We start from the raw sequence: 21,413 nt of genomic DNA, 5'->3' as shown, positions 1-21,413 counted from the left end.
AGTACTATAACTCGCGCTTCAAACTTAGCCGTAGAGGAACAAAGTATATTTTCCGGGACACAGCCACAAGTTTTGACCACAAACAATAGTCACTTTCCTGATTTGCTCCAGAGGTCGATGTATCCTCACGAGAGCAAGCCTGGTGATTTTCACTGACGCAGACGAGAGGGGTGTAGCTGTCACGTGACGAGGCTAATTGGCGCCTATAACAATTCATCAAAGGAGAAAGCTTGGATCAAGTCGTTAAGGACAGGAAGTTAAGGAGGCCCCCTTGGACAAGTGCGTTTTGTCGCAATTTTCGAGTTTCACTGAATTTTGATAACTTTCCAAGTAGGAATTGTCAGGTTCCCGAACTGACCCCGGGTACCCGGTCACTGGTTGTCCTATCAACAATGGAAAAAAAACTCTTTTAACAAAGGCCCAATTAAAACGCCCACGCGTTAGAAGGCAATTTGTCTATCGTGTGTTAACAAAGGACCAAAATTTAAGAAATTCCAGCAAATTTTCCAGTTGCAAATTGGGCGTTGAGCGTCAATCACCGCGACACACGATACAAGGTGTTTAGACATGGGTGATTGTGCTCAGAGACATACAGCCGCTGAGGTAAACTTATTAGCACTTATTCAGCATCCGTGATTGACAAATGTAGTTTTAAGGGAAGTATGATTGCACAATTTTTCCTGCATAGCATATGTAAATTATCCTCTGAAAATATTACCATTTATTACCATTATCTTGTTATATTAATCTTACAAGTTTCATACTTTCCGACGACACACAGCGAACACATAACAGTTTCTTTCCACAACAATGCTGGCCGCCGTCGTATAAGCCAAACAACGAACCAAATAACACAAACAATCCCCCGCTAGGAAAGCTTAAAAGTGCGCATAACGTACAAAACAAATAAATCAGACCATTGTGTTCCAATCCATGTTGCATATCTTCATGCAAATCTGCCCTTACGCGAATGCAAATGCTTCCGTTATGCGCTCTTTTTCCGTGAATGTGCTGTACATATCTGTACGTCACGTTGGTAAGAGCGTTATTAATTTGCCAAAGGTTCGTGGTTTACGCCCGGCTCTCCGGTTTTCTGCTCAAATAAATCTGACCACCACGTTATAAGTGAAAAATTCTTGAGTATGACGTTAAACGACAATAAAAAAAAAAAAAAAAATAAATAAGTAAGTACAGTTGCTGAGCGAAGCGACCTGCTGGCTACGCAGGTTTGTTGGTGGTATTCTGGCATCCAATAACGTAACATTAGGTAAAAATCAAATAAATCAAATCAAACCAATTCTAATTTTACTCCTTAATTTTGTTCCGGCTCTTTGGTTTTCTATGTTATCTTGTACCTTCGTAAAATATAGCGATCGTGGCCAAGCTTCGTGTAGGTTAAACAAAGAAATCCGACCAAGGACACGTGTACTTGAAGCCTCTGGTCAATAATCTCCTGCCGCCTCCGTCTATGTTTGACAAGAAATTCGCTATCCAGCTGGTCTGGTCAGATTAAACATAGCTCTGGTAAGATTTATTTCTGTCTGCCGCCTCAGTTGCACTTTGTTTGCAAGTGTTCACATGTCCAACTCAAACCAGTACAATGAGTAATTCTATACAGAACACGCTGCATAAACCCGTTGCGCTGATTTATAAGAGGAATTCTGAATTTTTACTTCTCACTTTTTAAAAACACAATTATGAAATAGAGCGATATTTACTGACAAAGAAATTACATTCATTGTGAACTTCAAGAAACTTAAGACACAATTCAGTGTTTTATAAAAAAAATCCTTGAGACACTAGTTTTGGAAGAAATGAGCTATAAGGTATACTACTATCTATCAAAAAAAGAAACAACGAATCCACTTATATCTTAACAGGGACCTCCGTGGCTAGTGGTTACCGTGCTAACGCAGCTAATTGACCCAGGAGCTTCTCACCAGTGCGGTCGATGTGAGTTCAAGTGCAGCTCATGAAGGCTTCCTCTCCGGTCATACGTGGGAAAGTCTGACACCAGCCTGCGGATGGTCGTGGGTTTCCCATGGCTTCCTCCCACCACAATGTTGGTCACCGGCGCATAAGTGAAATATTTTTGAGCACGGCGTAAAATACCAATAAAATAAGTATATAAATATTAAACTTAATGATCCATTTAATCAATTATAAATCCATCCCATCATAAATTTGGTTTCCAGCTGACTGGCAATGTAATATCATCATCAAAGCAATTATTCGTTCTCTAAAACCAAAAGGCATTTATATATACACACTCTGCCATTTTGTCGATCCTTTTCATTTATTTGAATATAAAATATTGTTAACAAAAGAAAAGAAAAAAAACTTTGATAACGATACATTGGAATATAATTCTGCTAAATTCTCTGTAAAGAATACTGGAGTTAATGGTCACCCTTGTGCAATGCCAACGCCAACGCACCATTACCACGCATGCGCGCACGGCTGTGATCAATAACACAGTAGGTCACAATACCGTTGTATAATAACAGACCGACCAGCCACCGGTTAGCTAAGCACCATTTCTAAATGCAGACTGTGTAGTTAGCACACCTTACCGAGTAAATAGACCATCTTGACGCAACACCATGGCCTAGATCAAACCATGTTACATAATGGACTTGTGGCCTTATGTTGACAATTGTCGATTAGCCGAACTTGCTTTCACCACATGTCATGACAGGTAGTATTTTTGTCGCCCAAACGAGAGAGTCATACGGGTGTCACCAGAAGCTCGAAATATAATATAAGCCACACAGCGTAGAGGGAAAAACCAGAGCAGCGACGACATTGTGATAGCTGACGAAGGTTCTCACGTAACCTGTAAAACACCGGCTCTTGTCAGTTTAGCTTGGTTAGGATTTTATTCTTACTATTCATGTTAATGCTTAAACAGAAGCAAATTTCACGCCCCCTAAGACCATGGCTTAAGCAGAATTCGGTAAAATAAAATGCAGTGATGTTAACTGCAATTTATTAGACGTCACTGGTGTAGAATGAGTCAAAATGTTACGTTGTCATCACATTTAAACGCCTTTCATGGACATTAATTTGGAAAAAAAAGCCAGCAACCTGAAGATAGTCGCGGTTTTCCTCTGAGCCTTCGTATAAGTGAAATGTCATATTCAACAAATTATCCTGTTAGTCCTTTGTCGTTCTAGGAAATGTTTTTCAGGACAGAAACTAACTAGTGACAGCTGAATTCGAGTCCGCGACCTCACGATTCAACGGGTAATGATCGACTTCGGCGAATCAACCCTATCGATGAATGGATCAGCGAGAATCCCCTTTTCCGTATATAAATTACATTCTGAATTTACATTTAAGAAGCATGGCTGTGAGTCTAAAATCGCCTTGGATCTATTTCTCTGATTTATAGGAATAAATTGCCTTAGTGATTGTTGCTTTTACAGTCTGGCATTGCCGCTGACGTCCAAATTTCTCAGCTACCTAATTTCCGGATACCCGCTGGGGTCTTAATTAGGATATCTTCTGGTTTCTTTAAACGTTAGGAAACATGCTAAACTGCATATTACGAAATAAAAACCAAACGTTTCATGTTTTCTTTTAAACACGTCAGTATTGTCACCGCACTGATACACATGGATACCGTCATACTATTATCGGAACTAACGTCAAGACAATCAGAAATTGATAGTAAAAACTTACAAATCATTACACCAAATACCAAGTTACAAAAGGGCACGCTATATGTACAAATTCAAGGGAGGGTACTTTACATCATATTATTTGGTTGCATATAGAACTCTTCAAAAGTAGCCTCCCTTGAAAAGCAATTCACATAGGACGGCCACAGTCTTCTGGCAGTACAATGTACTTGATTTTGAGAGTGACCATCCAGGAATAATCATTGTTCTTGCATTGATGCAATGTCTCCAAAACAAAATACCTTATTTCGGTAACCTTTTTAAAAGTGAAATATTATGCTTGTAATAGAAGAACATATAAACAAAAAGTGATTATCCCACAAATAGAAGGTTGGCGGGTTTAATATTTTAATAAACTGGTATGGAAATGGATAGAGCGAGCGGTAAAATAATATTCGGAGCGAAGTCATAGATGTAGGTGAAGGTCGTCCTTGTCACGTACATTCAAGGTCACTCAAATCTGTTAATTTTAACAGAAAGATTGTTGTTTGAATGATGTTAGAATGTACGCTCTGTTATTATCACACTATACTCTATCATATTCAACATAATGTGCTGTTAGTCTAATGCAGTCTCGATGTGTCACATTTAACGGAATAATCTGCTGCAGTAACAAAAACATTCTAGCATAAACTTAAACAACAGACTTTCTGTTAAATTTGACGGTTTTACCGGTATTTATTTTTTGGGGGGGAAAAAACTGATTGTAAAATAAGAATCCATAATTAGCGGTTTACGTTGGTTCTCGTACTGATCATTTTTATTCATCATATATTTACAGCATACATAAACCGATTGATTATTAATTAAACTCATGTATGACTGGAATAATAAAAATTAAGAACGTTCTACTCCACACAATGTTTATATTGTAGTGAAGACAATTAAATTTATATTTAATTTAGACTTCAAAATATAAAAAAAGAAAATTGTTTTCTTGGGATCATGTTTATTCTCGTTGCGTGTATGGAGAAGACTTTGTATGATAGATCGGAATATGAAAACTTTTAACTCAGACAGCTGAAAAAGTAAGTGAGGAACTGCAACAAAGAAAGTCGGGGAATCCAGATCTAAAGTGATGCTTAAATAATATTCCGTCCATGCAGGGAATATAAAGCACTCGAGAAGACAATGATTTCTCCAAACTAACTTTTGGGCAAATCATATCAAATGAATTTTATATAAATACCAACAATACTACGGAGGTAATGACGATATATAAACTCCCAAGCAAAACAAATTGGAAACCGAAAATAAGTACTCACTTGGAGGGTGAAGACCAGCTTCCAAAACCATCTTCCTAGACAACAGCCTTCCAAAGATCAACCTCCAAGGCCACGGCCTCCCCAAGGCCAGTTTCCTAGACCATGGCACCCCTAAGACTAGCTTCCAGGACAACGGTTTTCCCAAAACCAGCTTTCTAGACCACGGGCTCCCAAAGCCAGTTTCCAAATCCACGGTCTTCCCAATGATAGTTTCCAAGACCACAGCCTTCTTAAGTTCAGCTTCCAAGACCACAGTCTTCCCGAAACCAGCTTTACGGGCAAACTGTTGAAGCGAAAGGATCCGTACTCCCATGTATTTATTTATTTATTTGATCGGTGTTTTATGCCGTACTCAAGAATATTTTACGTATACGGCGGCGGTCAGCATTATAGTGAGGTGAGGAAACCGGGCAGAGCCCCGACGAAACCCATCCCACATACGGTCGGAGAGGAATGTATGCATGCATTTGTGTGTGTGTGTGTGTGTGTGTGTGTGTGTGTGTGTGTGTGTGTGTGTGTGTGTGTGTGTGTGAATATCCCGTTAATTACACCTGTCAGGCGGCCCTTTGAATTAGGTCGTATAGTGTAATAAATGATACCATTTCGGTGGCTTAATTGTTAGAGCGTCCGACCCGAACTCTGGAGACCCGGGATCAAACCAGGGTCCGTTCATAAGACTTTAAAAATGGTGCTTGTTTCTGTTTTGCTTCGCGCTCAGCTCTGAGGAGATAAAGCAAGGAAACATGACTGGTTGGCCCAGTGTCAGTATACTGTGATAGGGTGAGACTTGATGTCTTCGGCTTGATATTTCAGGGGCGCCAGCATTTTGGCGGCATCGGCTCGCCTTGTCTCAAGCAGTCACGGTGTATATACACACACACCTAATGTTAAGCATAAGGTGTAAAAATGTTGATGCATTTTCCAATGGATCGCGTTCATATTGAGACGTGATGCTTGTGGGTTGTGTTCTGCCTGTATCACGTGAATTCATCGCATTCTTTTCACCCAACGTAAGAATTACAATAATAATATTTCACTTAAACACTGGCGGCCAGCATTTTGGTGAAAGAATTCCGGGCAGATGGCAGGGGGGAAACCCACTACCATCCGCAAGTTGCTGCAGACCTTCCCACGTATGACCGGAGTGAAAGGCAGCATGAACTGGACGTGAACTCACAGCAACCGCATTAGTGAGAGGCTTTCAGACCATTGTGCTGCGCTCGGGCGTTAACCGCTAGGCCGCTGAGGGCCCTCATTTGTCAGACTTGCAGGCTTGTACTATCAGCTGATTGTTTTCAGTTGACCAATTCGTCTGTCTTGCTGCAGCCGATCCCTCTCTGACCAATAAGGTCGCAGGTTCGAATGCAACTCTCGTTGGTTCGGTTGCGACAGGAAGCCAGGAGAAGTGTTGGAAAACTAACACAAGTCTGTATCCCTATTCGCCCCCAATTACATGAAAATTCTTAACTATGCTTTGAAAGTCAGTGAAATTAATAATTGTACAAATCAAACCTGATGACTATTGTGACGTATTTGTTTTATGTTGACTTGGCCTATTTGTTAATTCAGTTTAATCTTACTAATATAACAAATGTCACAGGTAGGAAAGCTTACCATTAACTTTGCACAGGTCTGTGGTTTACCCCGGGCAATCTACGTGTTGTTTTTATCATCCTTAAAACTGTTCACAATCGTATAGAAATGAAAACTATATGGCGTTAAATAAATAAACAAATAAATCGGTTGAAAATCTATAAAGATGTGCTGGAGAGGAGAAATTGATATATCTAGTATAGGTGCTTATGGGATATGCATTCTCGAATGTGTCTCACCAATGCTCCACCTGCCCCACTCGCAGACCTATGGTTAACCATTGTTTACTCTCGGTATTCAGCGTAGGCTAGAAAGGAATCAATAACTACATGTACTTTGCAGGCATTATCGGTACGTGAAGTCAAAACATGGAAATTCATATAATAAAGCAATGAGAAATGCACGAAGGCGTCATCAATGTAACGAATAGAAAAGGTGCGGTTGCCCACAAAGGCCTTTGTCCATATACGTGCCACATGCGCTTATATATGAATACCCGTTACCCCGCAGTTCATGAGTCAACATTATACCGCAACCAAAGAACGTATACGTCATATACATGTATTGTCAAATATATGCTATATATAACGGCAATTGGAGAGCAGTGTACATGTACATGCCGAAGAACGTTGGTTTACTCCACGCCCTCCGGCTTTCTCCGAAGACCTCCGGTTCTCTCTGAGCTCTCTGCTTTACCCTGGATAGTCCGCTTTACCCCAGACACTCCGGTTTTATCCGGGCACTCCGGTTTTCTCCGAGTAGTTTGGTTTTCTCTTGGCTTACTTCTGGTGGCCCGTTAACTCCGGGTTGTCCGGTTTAGGCTACTTCAGGTAGTCCGGTTTTCTCCGGGCTCTCCGGTTTACTCCGATTAATCCGGTTTACTCCGGGTAGTCCGCTTTTCTCCGATTAATCCGGTTTACTCCGGGTAGTGCGGTTTTCTCCAGGAACTCCGATTTTCTCCGGTTTACTCCAGGCCCTCCGGTTATCTCCGGGTAGTCCGGTTTAATCCGGGAACTCCGGTTTTCTCTACCTATTAACCTGCCTGGTCATCCTCACAATTGTTGGTTAAGACGTTAAACATCAAATAAATAAATAAATGAATAAACTTCACTGAACTTTGCAATTCATCGGCGCCGTTGGTTGTTTACCCAAGGCATACTCCCGTTTCATCCACTCATAAACAGACTGCCATAGTGCAATTCTTGGACATGGCGTTGAACAACAATAAAAAATTAATCAGTCTTTGGTATCAGGAGAAGTCTGCATCAAATATTTGAAACTTCACAAAACAAACAGAGGTGCACTTGGACAATACAAAGATCTCAACTGAACCCCGGTATACATAGCTTTACAGAGATACGTTATAGAGGCCCCTGGATCACGAAGCGATCTTAGACATTTGATTTTAGTCAAAGTTTTAATCATTCAATTTGGTATGTTCTTTTCTGTTATTTCAGCTGGAATTGTTTGTGCAATAACATACTCGTTACTTGTTACTTGTTACATTAGATAATAACAATTTTAAAGTGATTTAAAACTTTAACTTAAGTCTATGATCGCTTCATGATTCAGGGGTCAGACTCAACTTTTATTCTTTTTCAACCAAAGTATGCGCAACTTTCTTTTCTTTTGTTGTGAAATTTGACAATGAGTCGCTAACATTACTTCTACATAGCTCAGTTACAGTAGCAGACCTCTTTGTCTTACTTGAGAAAGCAAAACCTTTTTGGAACAGTTCTCTTTAGTATGTTAGTCTGCATGTTTGAGTAGAAATCTTAACAGGATACACACAAATGAAAAAAAAAATGGATTGTTTTTGTCTCGTACACGTTCAGTTAATAATATGCATAAAAACTCTTGGCTTCTGGTTAAGTCAAGACCTTCCCAATTCTTCTAATTTTAGTACAGATGTTAGTAGCGCTGAAAGCAATTAAGAAATACATTTCTCTCCCAGTTTTTTTTTCTTTTGGGGGGGAAAAGTAAATCTCGCAATATGTTGTTTAGTAGATGAACTAAATGTATGTATGAAAAACCCCACTGAATATTCCTGCTACAATTGTGCATCGGTTATAAAGAGCAAACAAGGTGTCCCAAAAATTTGCCCGTATCTACTTTATTAGCGACTTTCTTACTGATGAAAGATAGTAGACAGACATTGCTGCATTCATTTATTTATACATTTTATAGATGATTTACGCCCTACGTATATTGCACTGATATACGACGATGGCCGGCATTACGATGGAGGTTGGGGGGGGGGGGGGGGGGATGGAGTCGGGAAGAGGATGCATTTATCTCCAATGTGGGGTGAGAAGGGAAAAAAATAATTGTGTTGGTTGTTTTTTTTGTTTGCTTCCTTACTGAACGTGTGATCCCGTACGTACATTTGAACAGCACGCGGTAGGTCAGGTGCACGCTACAAACATGGCGTAACAGATTGAGCTGCAGCACTTATCTACACTTATCAGCTATTATAGTTAAAACAGTTGACATCAATGACATACAGTTGCTTATAGATACCGATCTTCACCGTTTTTTTTTCTGCACTCACCCAGTGCACAGTAGCCTGCAAGCTTTGAAGATGTTTCTTTTTAATATTCCTGGTGATTTTAATTTTAAAAGGGCGTTAGAAAATTAATGCATTAATTAATTTATTCTGTAAATACCTTTTTATCGGTACAGCGATTCCAAATTGGAATGCAGCTATTTCTGGCTCGGATGCGGCTTTAAGACAGAGACGTTGTCCAATAGCTAACGAGGAGCGGTAGTTTCCTCACACTAGGTGCCATCTACGCATATACCAGCCCCCATCATACCGCGTGAAGGCAAATCAAAGAAATAACGAATTACAGACACTCACACAACCACAAAGCTTATTATCACATATAATTGATATATTTTATACCGGTATCATTATAATGATAGACCTATAGTAAAAGATATTCGACGTATAAAGCCAGAAGATTTGTATAAAAACAGTGTGATAGCTGGCAAAAGGTCACGCGTAACCGGTGAAGACAGGCCTCTTGTCAATTTACCCCAGTTATAGTGTTTTATTCTAACTGTTCATGTAAATGCTTAAATGGTTACGCCCAGCCCCCCTCCAAAACAAACAAACAAACGAAGAACCCCCACCAAAAAAAAAACAGAACATTGGTGTTTTTCGCCGAATATTTCACTTATACGTCGGCGACCAACATTATGGTTGGAGGAAACCCTCAACGATCCGCAGGTTGCCGGAATTAGGTTTTTAAAAAATGCAGTGATTTTGATTGCAGTTTATGCAATCACTGGTCATTGGTCTAGAAATACTCAAAATGTTGTGTTGTCAAGACATTTAACACAAAATAACATTAAAACCAAGGAACAAAGAAATAGTAGCATACATTACATGATCCCACCATGCACCATATAATACTGGTCGCCGTCATATAAGTGAAATATTCCTGTTTACGATGTAAAACACCAATCAAATAATAAGAAAGATACATTACATGTTTCTCTTGGTCTGGCCCGTGAAGAGTACTAACACCAGTGTAATCAGTAGCCAAAATTTTAATATACAGTGAGAATCAAGTGTAGATGTTTAATTGATAGTAATAAGATTTTATTATTCACTATTTATTGGTACTTTGGAAACAATGCGCATCTTTTTTTAAAACCTCAGTGTAATTCAGCTGCTTTTTAATATCAGTATTTAAGTATGTTTACTCTTCCCCCTTTTTCCAGTTTTAAGGGGGAAATACGTAAAGAATGAATGAATGACTTTGATTTAAGGCCACCTCGGCAATATTGCAGCCATATATTGGGGGGGATACGGAATATTCACGTCGGCCAATACTGTAGTGTATAAAGTGATCCAAATTGAAACACGATGAATTGTTGGCACGGTGTCACCGTGGACGTGTGAATGGATTTTGGGGAGTTATGTTACAGTGAGGCAGCATTTAGTTATAACTTGGCACAACCAGGTCGGCGTTGACAATCTTCTATAGACTCCTGCACAGCAAGACACGCTCATAATTAGACCGAAATTTTACTGAAAGCGACTTGAATCCAAAGCGAGCAAACAAATGAACAAATAAGTATAAACGTGGTCTTCTAAACGTGCACAACGACAGAGGCTGGCCTATATGTAAAGACACCTAAATAATACGACGCTGCACAAAGTCTAGGCCTATTTAAATTCAGAGCCTACTGGTATGGTGACAGCCAGTCATATAGAGATAAACTGTGTCACTTCTGGCCTGAAGGCAAGCGTGTCAATGTCAATAAACCAATCCTCTTAATTGTAGTGAGCCTGGCTACTGGATGAATTTTCATATTTTTTACTCTTTCTTTTCATCTTTTTCTTTTTTTCCTTTCCATGTTCTTTCCCTTTTGTGAACGGTCAGAGGATCTGTTTCATTAAAAGAGGGTCTAGAGTATAATTCGCCCTACTGATGACGGCATTCTTGTCAGACCAAAATCAGTCAGGAGGGCTTGATCCAGAATCATATCTGCGTTTTGTCGAATATATTTGATATTCTTTAATTCATTGAGTGTATAAATCGAATATCAGTTCACGCGAAAAAGAACATTTTAAGCACCCACTTCGTACTGTATCGTCTTGAGCCTCAGTGGAATAGCGACAGAGCGCCATCTACTGTTTGCCCTTCATAAGCTGACCTATATAGCTATAATTATTGTGTCACTGTTATTCTTACGCAACTTTTTATGCACTACTTTCCTGTAGCTGGTGCCCGAAAAACAGCTGTAAATTCCATCGACAGTCAACATTTGGAATGTTTTTAAGAAACATATGCCCCATTTATTTGTTCGTTGATGCGTGTGACTAAAAGGTCGCATATTTCTCGCCAGTATAGCGGAGAAGAAATCCGCACTACTTGTTCTCATTGCTGCGGAAGTGGAATTCTTGTAAGTGAAGAGGCAGAGTTTCCGCCGAAGTACTTGTCGATGTTTTCGTCATTGAAGAACGAAAATGGTTGACGAAGTTTAGCCGAAACCTAGTGAGAATTGTTGTTCCCCCGGGCCTGTCTGTCAATGCCATTACGATTTTGTGTCTGCAAGCCTCTGTACAGTTTTTTCCCCGCTGAAACAGCAAGGTAAGTTCTCCTCTCTCACTAGGCTGATGTGTTGTTATGGTTTTTGAACTTCGCATCGTCGGAGAAATGTTGACACAATTTGGCGATGTCCCTTTCACTTGGCACGTGTGGTAGGCGTGGATCGTGCTTGGAGTCAGTGATTTTCCGTCCGACTAGAAGGACTGATTACCATTGTGGTGCGTAAAACTGTTGAATGAACGACCTAAGGGCGGTTTATGCGCCATGGATTTGTGGATAGGTCATTATGTTCTTGAACACTCGAAGCCCCTATACTACCAACCACCCACCAAGCATTGCTGAAATCAAAACAGTCACACGTGGTTGTTGTACCAGCTTTTCCCGGGTCAACAACTAGTAAACCAACTTTAATACGTTTTTGTGTTAAATCATGCATGCCTTTTTAGGTGTCGTGGCTTGACACCACATCATTAATTCTAACATCTAGGTTAATATATATATTTTTTAACACCATCAGTCATTCTGGAGAAGTATTGGAATGTAAAGGTTTAATTATTTCTAACTAGAAATTACATTTACCCTCATTCCTCAACCTTTTCGCGTAGGAAAGAGCAATTTTCAGTGCAATTTATGCACAATTTTACGTTGATTTTGGAAGCAATACTACATTGGCTGGATTGGCCAGTTTCAGGGCTTCACAAAAGGTACAATGTTGCCAGTCAACACAGAATCTGGCCCCGAAAGACTCCAACTCCTTTTCTTATGCTGAGCTAGCATCGTTTGAGGCCCAGTTCTTTAGGCTGGTGTATTTTATTTGGGCGACACTTGTTCGATAACAAAGACAATCGGCTTGGATTTATTAGTGTACATGTAACTTCGAGATAAGGTTTGCATGAAGCCTGCCAGCAATATAGAAGGAGTGATGCTACATGTATACCTTGTATCTAAACTATTATAGCTTTTACAAAGTGAAACTCGGTAATGTGACTGGGTGTCATGTCTGGTGTCTTCGGCATGATACTTCAGTGGCATCAGCACTTTGGCAGCTTGGACTCGTCGTGCCACAAGAACATATAGTATATGTACACTACCCTAATGACTCTTGGTCATCATATGACTGAAAAATTGTTAAGTATGACGTTATACTCCACGCTTTCATACATACATATTGTTATACATGCATATGAAGCGATTCTAGGTTTTCATTGGTCATCATGCACCTGTCACATGCTATTTCACAAAACCTTATGTGCTGCAATACCTGGAACAAGCAAAGTCACATCCCTCTACCTGAGTAATGTCCTGTAACACACTCCCACACCTTTGCACTCCTCAAACAAATCTAGATTACTTAATGTAGAATTTTGGGGAGTGTGGACACATGTAGGTGTCTGAATCACAGTCGTAGGCGTCTACAGAGAGTGTGTTAAATTATCAGACACCTGTTAAAAGCAAAAACGAGGGCCTGATGTTCACAGGGCAACACTCCCAGTGATCTTGTGGCAGTAATGATCAGTGCTCCCAGACATTTTTTACCACAGTTATTTCCCCTTGTCGTCTGTCTGTTGTTGGCTTGTTTGTAAAGTAAATATATGTAGTAGGACGTTGGCTGGCTCAGCAAGCACTGTACGAGTTGAACCATTTAGAATACATGTATGTATATGTGTACGTTTTTTCTTCAGTTTTTGCCTGTATTTCCCATCTGATCATGCCACAAGCTCAGTCTCCACCTTTCCCCATCTGATCATTTGATAAGCTGAGTCTCCACCTTTGTCCATCTGATCATTCCATAAGCTCAGTCTTCACCTCTTCCCATCTAATCATTCCATAAGCTCAGTCTTCACCTTTTCCCATCTGATTATTCCATAAGCTCAGTCTTCACCTTTTCCCATCTGATCATTCCATAAGCTCAGTCTTCACCTTTTCCCATCTGATCATTCCATAAGCTCAGTCTTCACCTTTTCCCATCTGATCATTCCATAAGCTCAGTCTTCACCTTTTCCCATCTGATCATTCCATAAGCTCAGTCTTCACCTTTTCCCATCTGATCATTCCATAAGCTCAGTCTCCACCTTTTTCCATCTGATCATTCCTTAAGCTCAGTCTCCACTGTTATTTCCCATCTTATCATTCCGTAAGCTCAGTCTTCGCTGTTATTTCCTGTCTGATTATCCCATAAGCTCAGTCTTCACCAGTTCACCTTTTCCTATCAGATCATTCCATAGGCTTAGGCTTCACTGTTATTTCCTGTCTGATCATTCCATAAGCTCACTCTTCACTGTTATTTCCTGTCTGATCATTCCATAAGCTCAGTTTCCACCTTTTCCTATCTGATCATTCCATAAGCTTAGCCTTCACCACTTCACCTTTTTCTGTCTGATCATTCCATAAGCTTAGGCTTCACCACTTCCCCTTTTTCTGTCCAATCATTCCATAAACTGAGTCTTCACTTCTTCCTCCTGATTGTTCTATAGCTCATTCCTCACCTTTTCCTTTCACATCATTCCATGGCCTTACTTTTCACCTGTCCCTATATATGATTCCTGTAGCTCAGATTTCACCTTTTTCTGTTCAGTTATTCCATGTGCACAGTGGTCATCTTTTTCCACTGCATCATTCCATAAGCTCTGTCTTCAGTACTTTTTGACTTTTGATTATGTCATACATGTAAGCCCAGTGTTTGATTCCGCTTTTTTGTCTGTGAAGTACACTTGTACATGTTGAAAGTCTGTGGTTGACCACAGGCCCTCCTCTTCTCTCCACCCATTAACTTGATTGCCTGCATACATGTTACTTGAAAGAGTGAAATCGTCTTGTATACATCTTGAAATACCAATCTCATTCAAATAAGCCGATGAATTTGCAAACAAGCTTTCCCATATCCACGATTGTCTGCTATAATGTTTTCTTCTTTTTCCTATTTTATAATTGGTCTATTTTACTTATTTTCCAGCCTTGATCTGACTCTCTTTTTATGCCCTTTCTGACACACGGATTTTAATTGATGTTTATAGGGGGAATTGGTAAATCATTTTTCAGTGTCTGAGAAAGGTACAGTATAATATAAAAATGAAAGTAACATTTAAAAATCATCTAATTTGGAGAATATAGACTCTTGGGGCAATTTTTCCCGAAAGACGTGTTTTAGACATGAAGATATGTTTACATGATCAAAAAAGGGAAATCATTAGAAAAAGACAAACATCAGACAAAATAAAGATATGGATTTTCGGTTTTATTTTTATTTCATTATTGGACTTCTTAGTGTCAAAAAGACATTTAGTCTTGTTGGTGGGGACTTAGAAGTCTGGAGTCAAATTGGTGTGGTGCTGTGTAAAATGTAAATGTAAATAGCAAAGTACAGTACTACGTTTACATGTACATTTGGACCATCATTGTTAATGCTCATAAAGTGTAAATTTGATCACAAAAATTCATATTAAAATGTGTGATTTCTGATTGGTTGCATACACGTGTACATAGTGTTAGCCAGGAATTGTTCATTTGGGAGGGCCCAAAAAATTCTGGGGAGAGCATCGTCTTTACACTGAGCGTAGCGATAAGGGAGTTGAAAGAGCGGAGAGCATGGAGACTACAGGCCAGGGTCTAGGGGCTGCCTAGGTCTCTGGAAGCTTTTGGTTTCTAGCTTATCTCTGATACCTTCGCAGTGAATTTAGTGATCAAAACAAATATAAACAGGGCATCAACTTTGTTGAGGAAAGAATGAGTTAAGGATGAAAATTTGATATTTTTGTTTCCTTTCATGGTCTCGTGCAAATCTGACCTATCATCTTTGAAATATTTACATATTCATGTGAACCCTTAATACTTGTATGTATAAAATTAAATGATAATAACAATGACAGTATTAAGAGAAAATTAATCCTGTAAGTCACACCCATAATTTAACTGGGCCCCAAAAGACGGGAAAATCAAGAGGCGAGTAGGGTTACTTGACATGGAAATCAACGACCCCTTCCTGAAAATATGAAAAAAAGTGCCAAGTGAATAAGATTTACCATTGTGGGTTGTTCAGATAGGCACCCTGTACAGAGTATTATTATCTATTTTCAGGGAATTACATGTACATGTGACTGGTTACTAATGACATGAAAAAAGGTCAATAAGACGTTAGATACTAAAGGATTGTAGCCAGGAGATCAGCTGTGACCTTTTAATATTAGGTAAGTCAAAGATGCTTGGGGGAAAGATGATCATTGCATAGTCCCTACATGTATCTATAAATACTGGTAGTAAAATATAAGTCTTCCTTGGACGAAGGCTTTCAGGTGCAGCAGACAGAAGTAAATTGTAGCTGATGAAGACCCTGGCAATAGTAATGAATTTTCTACATTGCTGTAACGTTTAACATTGCTGTAACGTTTAACATTGCATGTAGTATCATGTCACAACAAAGTCTTCCTTTAGTTCCAAAAATATGATCCATAGGTGTGATCAATTATACAAACAAAATGTTACTTCACAGTCCTTCTGATTCCTGCCACCTGCAGAGTTTCATCACTTTGTAATACTAATAGCCACCAAAATATTTTCACCAAAATGTGTTCACGCACCCCTTTTCATAGCTCTATGTTGCAATCTTCCCATTAGTTTTGGATATGTTTCGGTTTTAATCATCCTTTGTAGCTGGTCAGAACTGCAACAACAGCTGTAGCTGTCAAACATGTGACATTGCTGATAATTTGTTAGAAGCTAACTCATTGGCAGAGACACAGCCAATGGGATAGCGTGTATCATAGCTACATACTCTGTAAGCCAGCACATCTTTGTATCCACTTTTCTTTCACTTTTATGGGCATGCCAAAGATTGATTAAATTTAAGACAATGAACACCCACTTTGTTTACCCACCATGCCCTAATTCAGCAGGGCTTGTATATACATGCTCAAATCTTAATTTCTCCTCACTGCTGTTAATATTTAGCTGGCCTGCTAGACTTTGTGATGCAACTCCTGCCAGCTCTGCAAAGTTTTTACTATCCGCCGGCCAGCCAGCCAGCCAGCCAGCGGCTGTTTCGACTAGACAGACTACATCTGATTAGATAACAGCTGTTTTACTAACGGACAGTTTAAATGTCAACCAATCAAAGACCATCCATTATGGGATTAGTCCCCCGCGAAGCTGGCTCCTTGCATTGTTGTTGTCGGCCTTCGGTGACTTCCAGACTTGGCTACTCACTGCAAATTAAACTCGGACCCCACTGTTTGTGTGAACTGCCAAATTAAATTTGCAGTGAAAAAGGGGGGGGGGTATCATCGCCGTCCATTCCATTTAATTTCACAGGAAGGATTTAATAGATTTAATAAACATGGCAACGTGAGGTGACCTGTTGAATATGAGCCTATTTTCGACTTTGGCTAATATTTACAGGAGAACTGTGACGTAAAGGCAAATAGCGATTGTGGCCAAATGTGCGTAAATATTTCAGCTTTCAGAATTGCCGTGCTTTATGTGTACTCAGGACCGGTTGAGGTGTACAGCCACTTCCTTCATTCCAAACTTTTTACAGACAGTCATCTTTTTATTAAAATTACATGTATAATCCACAGTTTAGAAAAGAAAAGTCCCATTACAAGCTAAGATTTATTCAAACTCTGATTAAGCAGGTTTATCTGTAAAAAATAAAAAATTAGGGGAGGTGTATATGGAGTTTTTTTTTACTATTGATAATTTGACACAGTTTTGTTCTTGATCAAACCGGTTGTATTTCCTTTTTTTTTTAAAATGCTGACCACCATCATAAAAGTGCAAATTTTTGAATAGGGGTGTGACAATCAAATATTATAAACATATATGTACATGTAAGTGAGCACTGATTCAGACCATGCTTTTGTCTCACCCCAGTTCTTTGAATGAACACATCTAGAGTATGCCATTAAAATTATGGCATTAAAAGTGTAAAAACAGGCTCCATTTTAACCATAGTTATAAATTCTTTATTAAGGTGTTACAATCCGATACGTAAATGTGTAAAAACTTGTTTTTGTTCATGTGTTTATATGTAAAACGCTTTGAGCTAAACATTGCGGATATCACTGTAACGCAGTAAGTGGTTGTTGGGAGGAGCGTTACTGCCTACAGCTCTAGGTATAAAAAGGGAAATTAATTATAGACGGTCTCATACATCATCAGGATTGTCAGTGAAGTATCTAGGAGGGCGAACATAATTAGTATGTTCGCTTGCATCTTGTTAAGTACTGATGAAATTTACCTGAGGAAAAGGAGAAAAAAATAGAGGTCATGTCGTCTTGACATGTATTAACAGGCAGGACTTGTGATAACATGTGATCAGAGCCTGTCTAGCTTATTCACAGTCAGCCGTCTGTTCTAGGCTTCTTATTCTAGACAGGTGTGTTTTGATATACCTGTATCTTCATGTAATTGCATAAAACCAGGTACGAAAGTTTACCTGTTTGTTTAGGTGAGGTACGTATACACATGAAGACTGTACGTTCTAGAATGTGACAAATCAGCATTGTCAACCACCCCTTAAAGGTATGTTTTTGTTTGTATGTTTATCAGAAGAAATAGCGTTTGTATTCACCATTTCTGCTATATGTGTGTTTGCTTGTACATACATGTATGAGTTTGGTGAGTTAGGCGAAAGACATACAAGGAGTGGGTTCGAAATTGGGCCGTAGAGTCCACTGCTCTGACTGCTTTCTGGGGGGTGGGGGGTGGGTGACAGTAAGCAACCAGACTACCACGCTTGTGTAACCATTTGCGTAGTCTAGCATTAGTTAAAGACCACTTGTCTTCCACCAGGTATGTAAGTCAGACATGGAAAAGTTTGTCCTTAACTTGCCAAACAACAATCAGTTAAGTAAATATGTGTATTATGTGATTATGTGATTTTAATATGTGATTATCTTCAGTGCAATATATGCACATATATACACAAATTACAGTAGGTGGTTATCAGTGTTATGTAAATTCACATCATTGCTTTTTAGTGGGTCAGGAAGTACTTTAGTTCAACACCGAGTTGAATCTTTCAGCACCATGAATGCATACTGTACTATTATCTGAATAGAAATATTTCTTCAATCTAACAATGGCTTCAGTAGCATAATTGTCAGAGCCTCAAAGTCAGGAGACCTGGGATCATTCAGGTCATTCCTAACACTTTAAACATGTTTCAGCACGTTTGGCTCTTAGCACTGAAAGGTTAGAGCAAGGTGGTGTGGGGTGTCATGTCGGATGTCCTCAACATGATACTCCATTGGGGTAGCAGCACATTAGCGGCATTGATTTGCCTGCCACAGGAAGGCAGAATGTACATCTGTGTATAAGTTGTTAAGTACCACGTAAAACCCCAAACATACCTTCATACATGTATACATCGTTGAGTATGACAAAAAACCCCAAGCATACCTTCATACATGTGTGTATACATTGTTGTCTGTCTGTCTGTAAACAATTCACGTCAATGCACAGCCCAGTTTTTAAACCTAGGTTCATGAGCTGGCATCAGTCTGTCCGTCCATCTGTCTGTCTGTCCGTCTATATTTTAATAAACTATATTTTCATTGCATGGTTTACCGTACTTATACCACATACCTACACCTGGGCATTGTGGAAAACCCTTTACGTTGATTGTGAAAATTCTGAAGTATGGTGTCAGACACCAATCAGAGCAAGTTTTCGTTAAAACCGCATATGTACCACATGTGCTCCTAGTTATGCAGAAGTGATGTATTGCTTTCATTCACCTTGACCTGTTTTTCAAGGTCATTGGACCTGTGCCACTATTTACGTTGTGAACAATCTATTGAATGATTGTAGTCAGGTATACAGAACTTATACTGACCACTTTGGTATGCCACAAAGTTGGCAGATGTTGGATGAAACAATTCTGCGTACACCCAATGACTCCTTGTTCTTATATAATCAAAAATTTCCTATGGTACGGTACGACGGGAAAGGGTCTTTTTAAGTTACAGGCTTGTAAACTCTATATCTCTGTAACTCTTGAAGGAGATGTCTTCAGACTTGGGCGACATGTGCATGTAATCTTGTAGAAGGACTTTTGAATGATCTTGGCCATTTTTTGTCAAGGTCGTTAGCCCTGTGCCTCCATTATGTTTCTGTCAGGTTGCTTAACACTCTCTCCACAACAGACCATTCAATGTATCGACCTGAAGCTCTGTCAAGTACACCTGGTTGTCTGGTGTTAGCCAGTGATCGTGAAAAATGCCTTGGCAAACTTTCACTGGTGGACCGGTGGAAGTGTAGGTGTTTATTAATGTTCTCATCAATAACACAAATGCCGATAGTTGACTCTGTAGCCTTGCATTTCCAACAAAATGAAGACTACTTCAACAACGCCTTGCATCACTAATCACCCAGAAGTGGTCCATAAATAGTCTGCATGCCTAAAACTCTATCCCTGTCCACAAATTTGGCTAAATTTTGCCTGTATTCACTGTCCCACATTGTTCATTCTTGGTTACTTTACAACAACAACTTGTTCTGACTTACAGTGTTACAGTCATTTCCATTGGTCATTCTGGATTATCTTAGTTAGCCGTGTGTGTCAGGTTTGTGAGCTCTTTCAGCAGAGGATGTGAACAACAGGCTGCGGGCCTCTGCATGATGAAGGACGTGCTTATTTACCACAGAGAAAGTATTAAGAGATTATAGATCTGCCAGCAACCTGCGAATGGTTATGGGTTTCTCCCAGACTCTGGCCGGTTTCCTCCCACCATAAAAACACCAATCAAATAAATAGATTACCGCTTTTATGGCATTAATATAATGTGACAACACTCAGCTCACCTGGAAGATTGAAATCAGGCAGGTAATTGATTTTTCACAGGTACATGTATCATGTGTGTGTACAGGTGATATTGTGAACTGAATGAACCCAGTGATTATCAATATAGCACAGTGGTGACTCTGTACAGGTATCTGCAGTGATCTCATTAAGACATATGGTAAACCTATTAATTTCCCAAGCCTGGGTGAACACATCAGGCCTTGGCTCAGTTTGTATGACATAATCTCTACTCTAAACTCCAAGATAAAGTGATTAATCAGATTGATAAATACTCTGCATGTATTTCTTCAAGACAACTCTGAAGGTAATGTATCCATCAGGAGTTTTAGATAATGGCGTTAATTTATATTTTGGTAGGTTCGCTAGCTCCAGGGCTACACAGAAAATATTTTTTATGTATGATTTTTTTTTTTTGATCTCAGATGCTCTAAAAGTACACCTAAAATAACATCAGGTGAACATGCGAAAAGATTGAAGAAATAGGGTAGTTTTAAAGTGCCCCTGACACTGGTTGCATAATGCTAGTGTACAATAACAAGGTAAAAAGAACAATATATCTGATTAAATTTATTCAGAATGCATGAATGTTCATTAATTGTTTGCTTTAAATGTGCTTCTGGAAGCCCCCATGGCCTAGAGGTTAGTGTACTAGGGCAGCACAATCACCCAGCAGCCTCTCCACAATGTGATTACTGTGAGTTCAAATCCAGCTCATGCTGGCTTCCTCACTGATCGTACGTGTATGTGGGGAGGTATGTCAGCAACCTGCGTATGGTTAGGAGATGTATGGTCAGACCTAAGATGTAAATAACTTATTTATGATTCTTTATGATAACTTATTTTCCATGAAGTAAAGATTTTCCTAGCAACCTATGGATGGTTGTGGGTTCCCCCCTAGACTTCCCCCACCATATTGCTGGCAGCTGTCATTTAGGCAAAATATTCTTGAGTGCGGCATAAAACACCTATCGAATGAAGCAACGATTCTCAGTATATGTTATCCTAAATG

The 21,413-nt window shown here is 39.5% G+C and overlaps 1 protein-coding gene across 1 annotated transcript in view; it reads left to right on the top strand.

Annotated features, from left to right (window-relative positions):
* Positions 1-11,516: 11,516 nt before the first annotated feature.
* Positions 11,517-21,413, top strand: part of LOC135464646 (retinoic acid receptor gamma-like) — an 83,724-nt gene continuing 73,827 nt past the window's right edge. The window contains 1 exon segment of the mRNA XM_064742125.1: positions 11,517-11,646. The gene's annotated coding sequence lies outside the window, so the exon portion shown is untranslated.

The sequence above is a fragment of the Liolophura sinensis genome, chromosome 4, assembly GCF_032854445.1.
Source record: "Liolophura sinensis isolate JHLJ2023 chromosome 4, CUHK_Ljap_v2, whole genome shotgun sequence".
Classification (NCBI taxonomy): Eukaryota; Metazoa; Mollusca; class Polyplacophora; order Chitonida; family Chitonidae; genus Liolophura; species Liolophura sinensis.
This window is presented reverse-complemented; position numbering and strand designations above follow the sequence as displayed.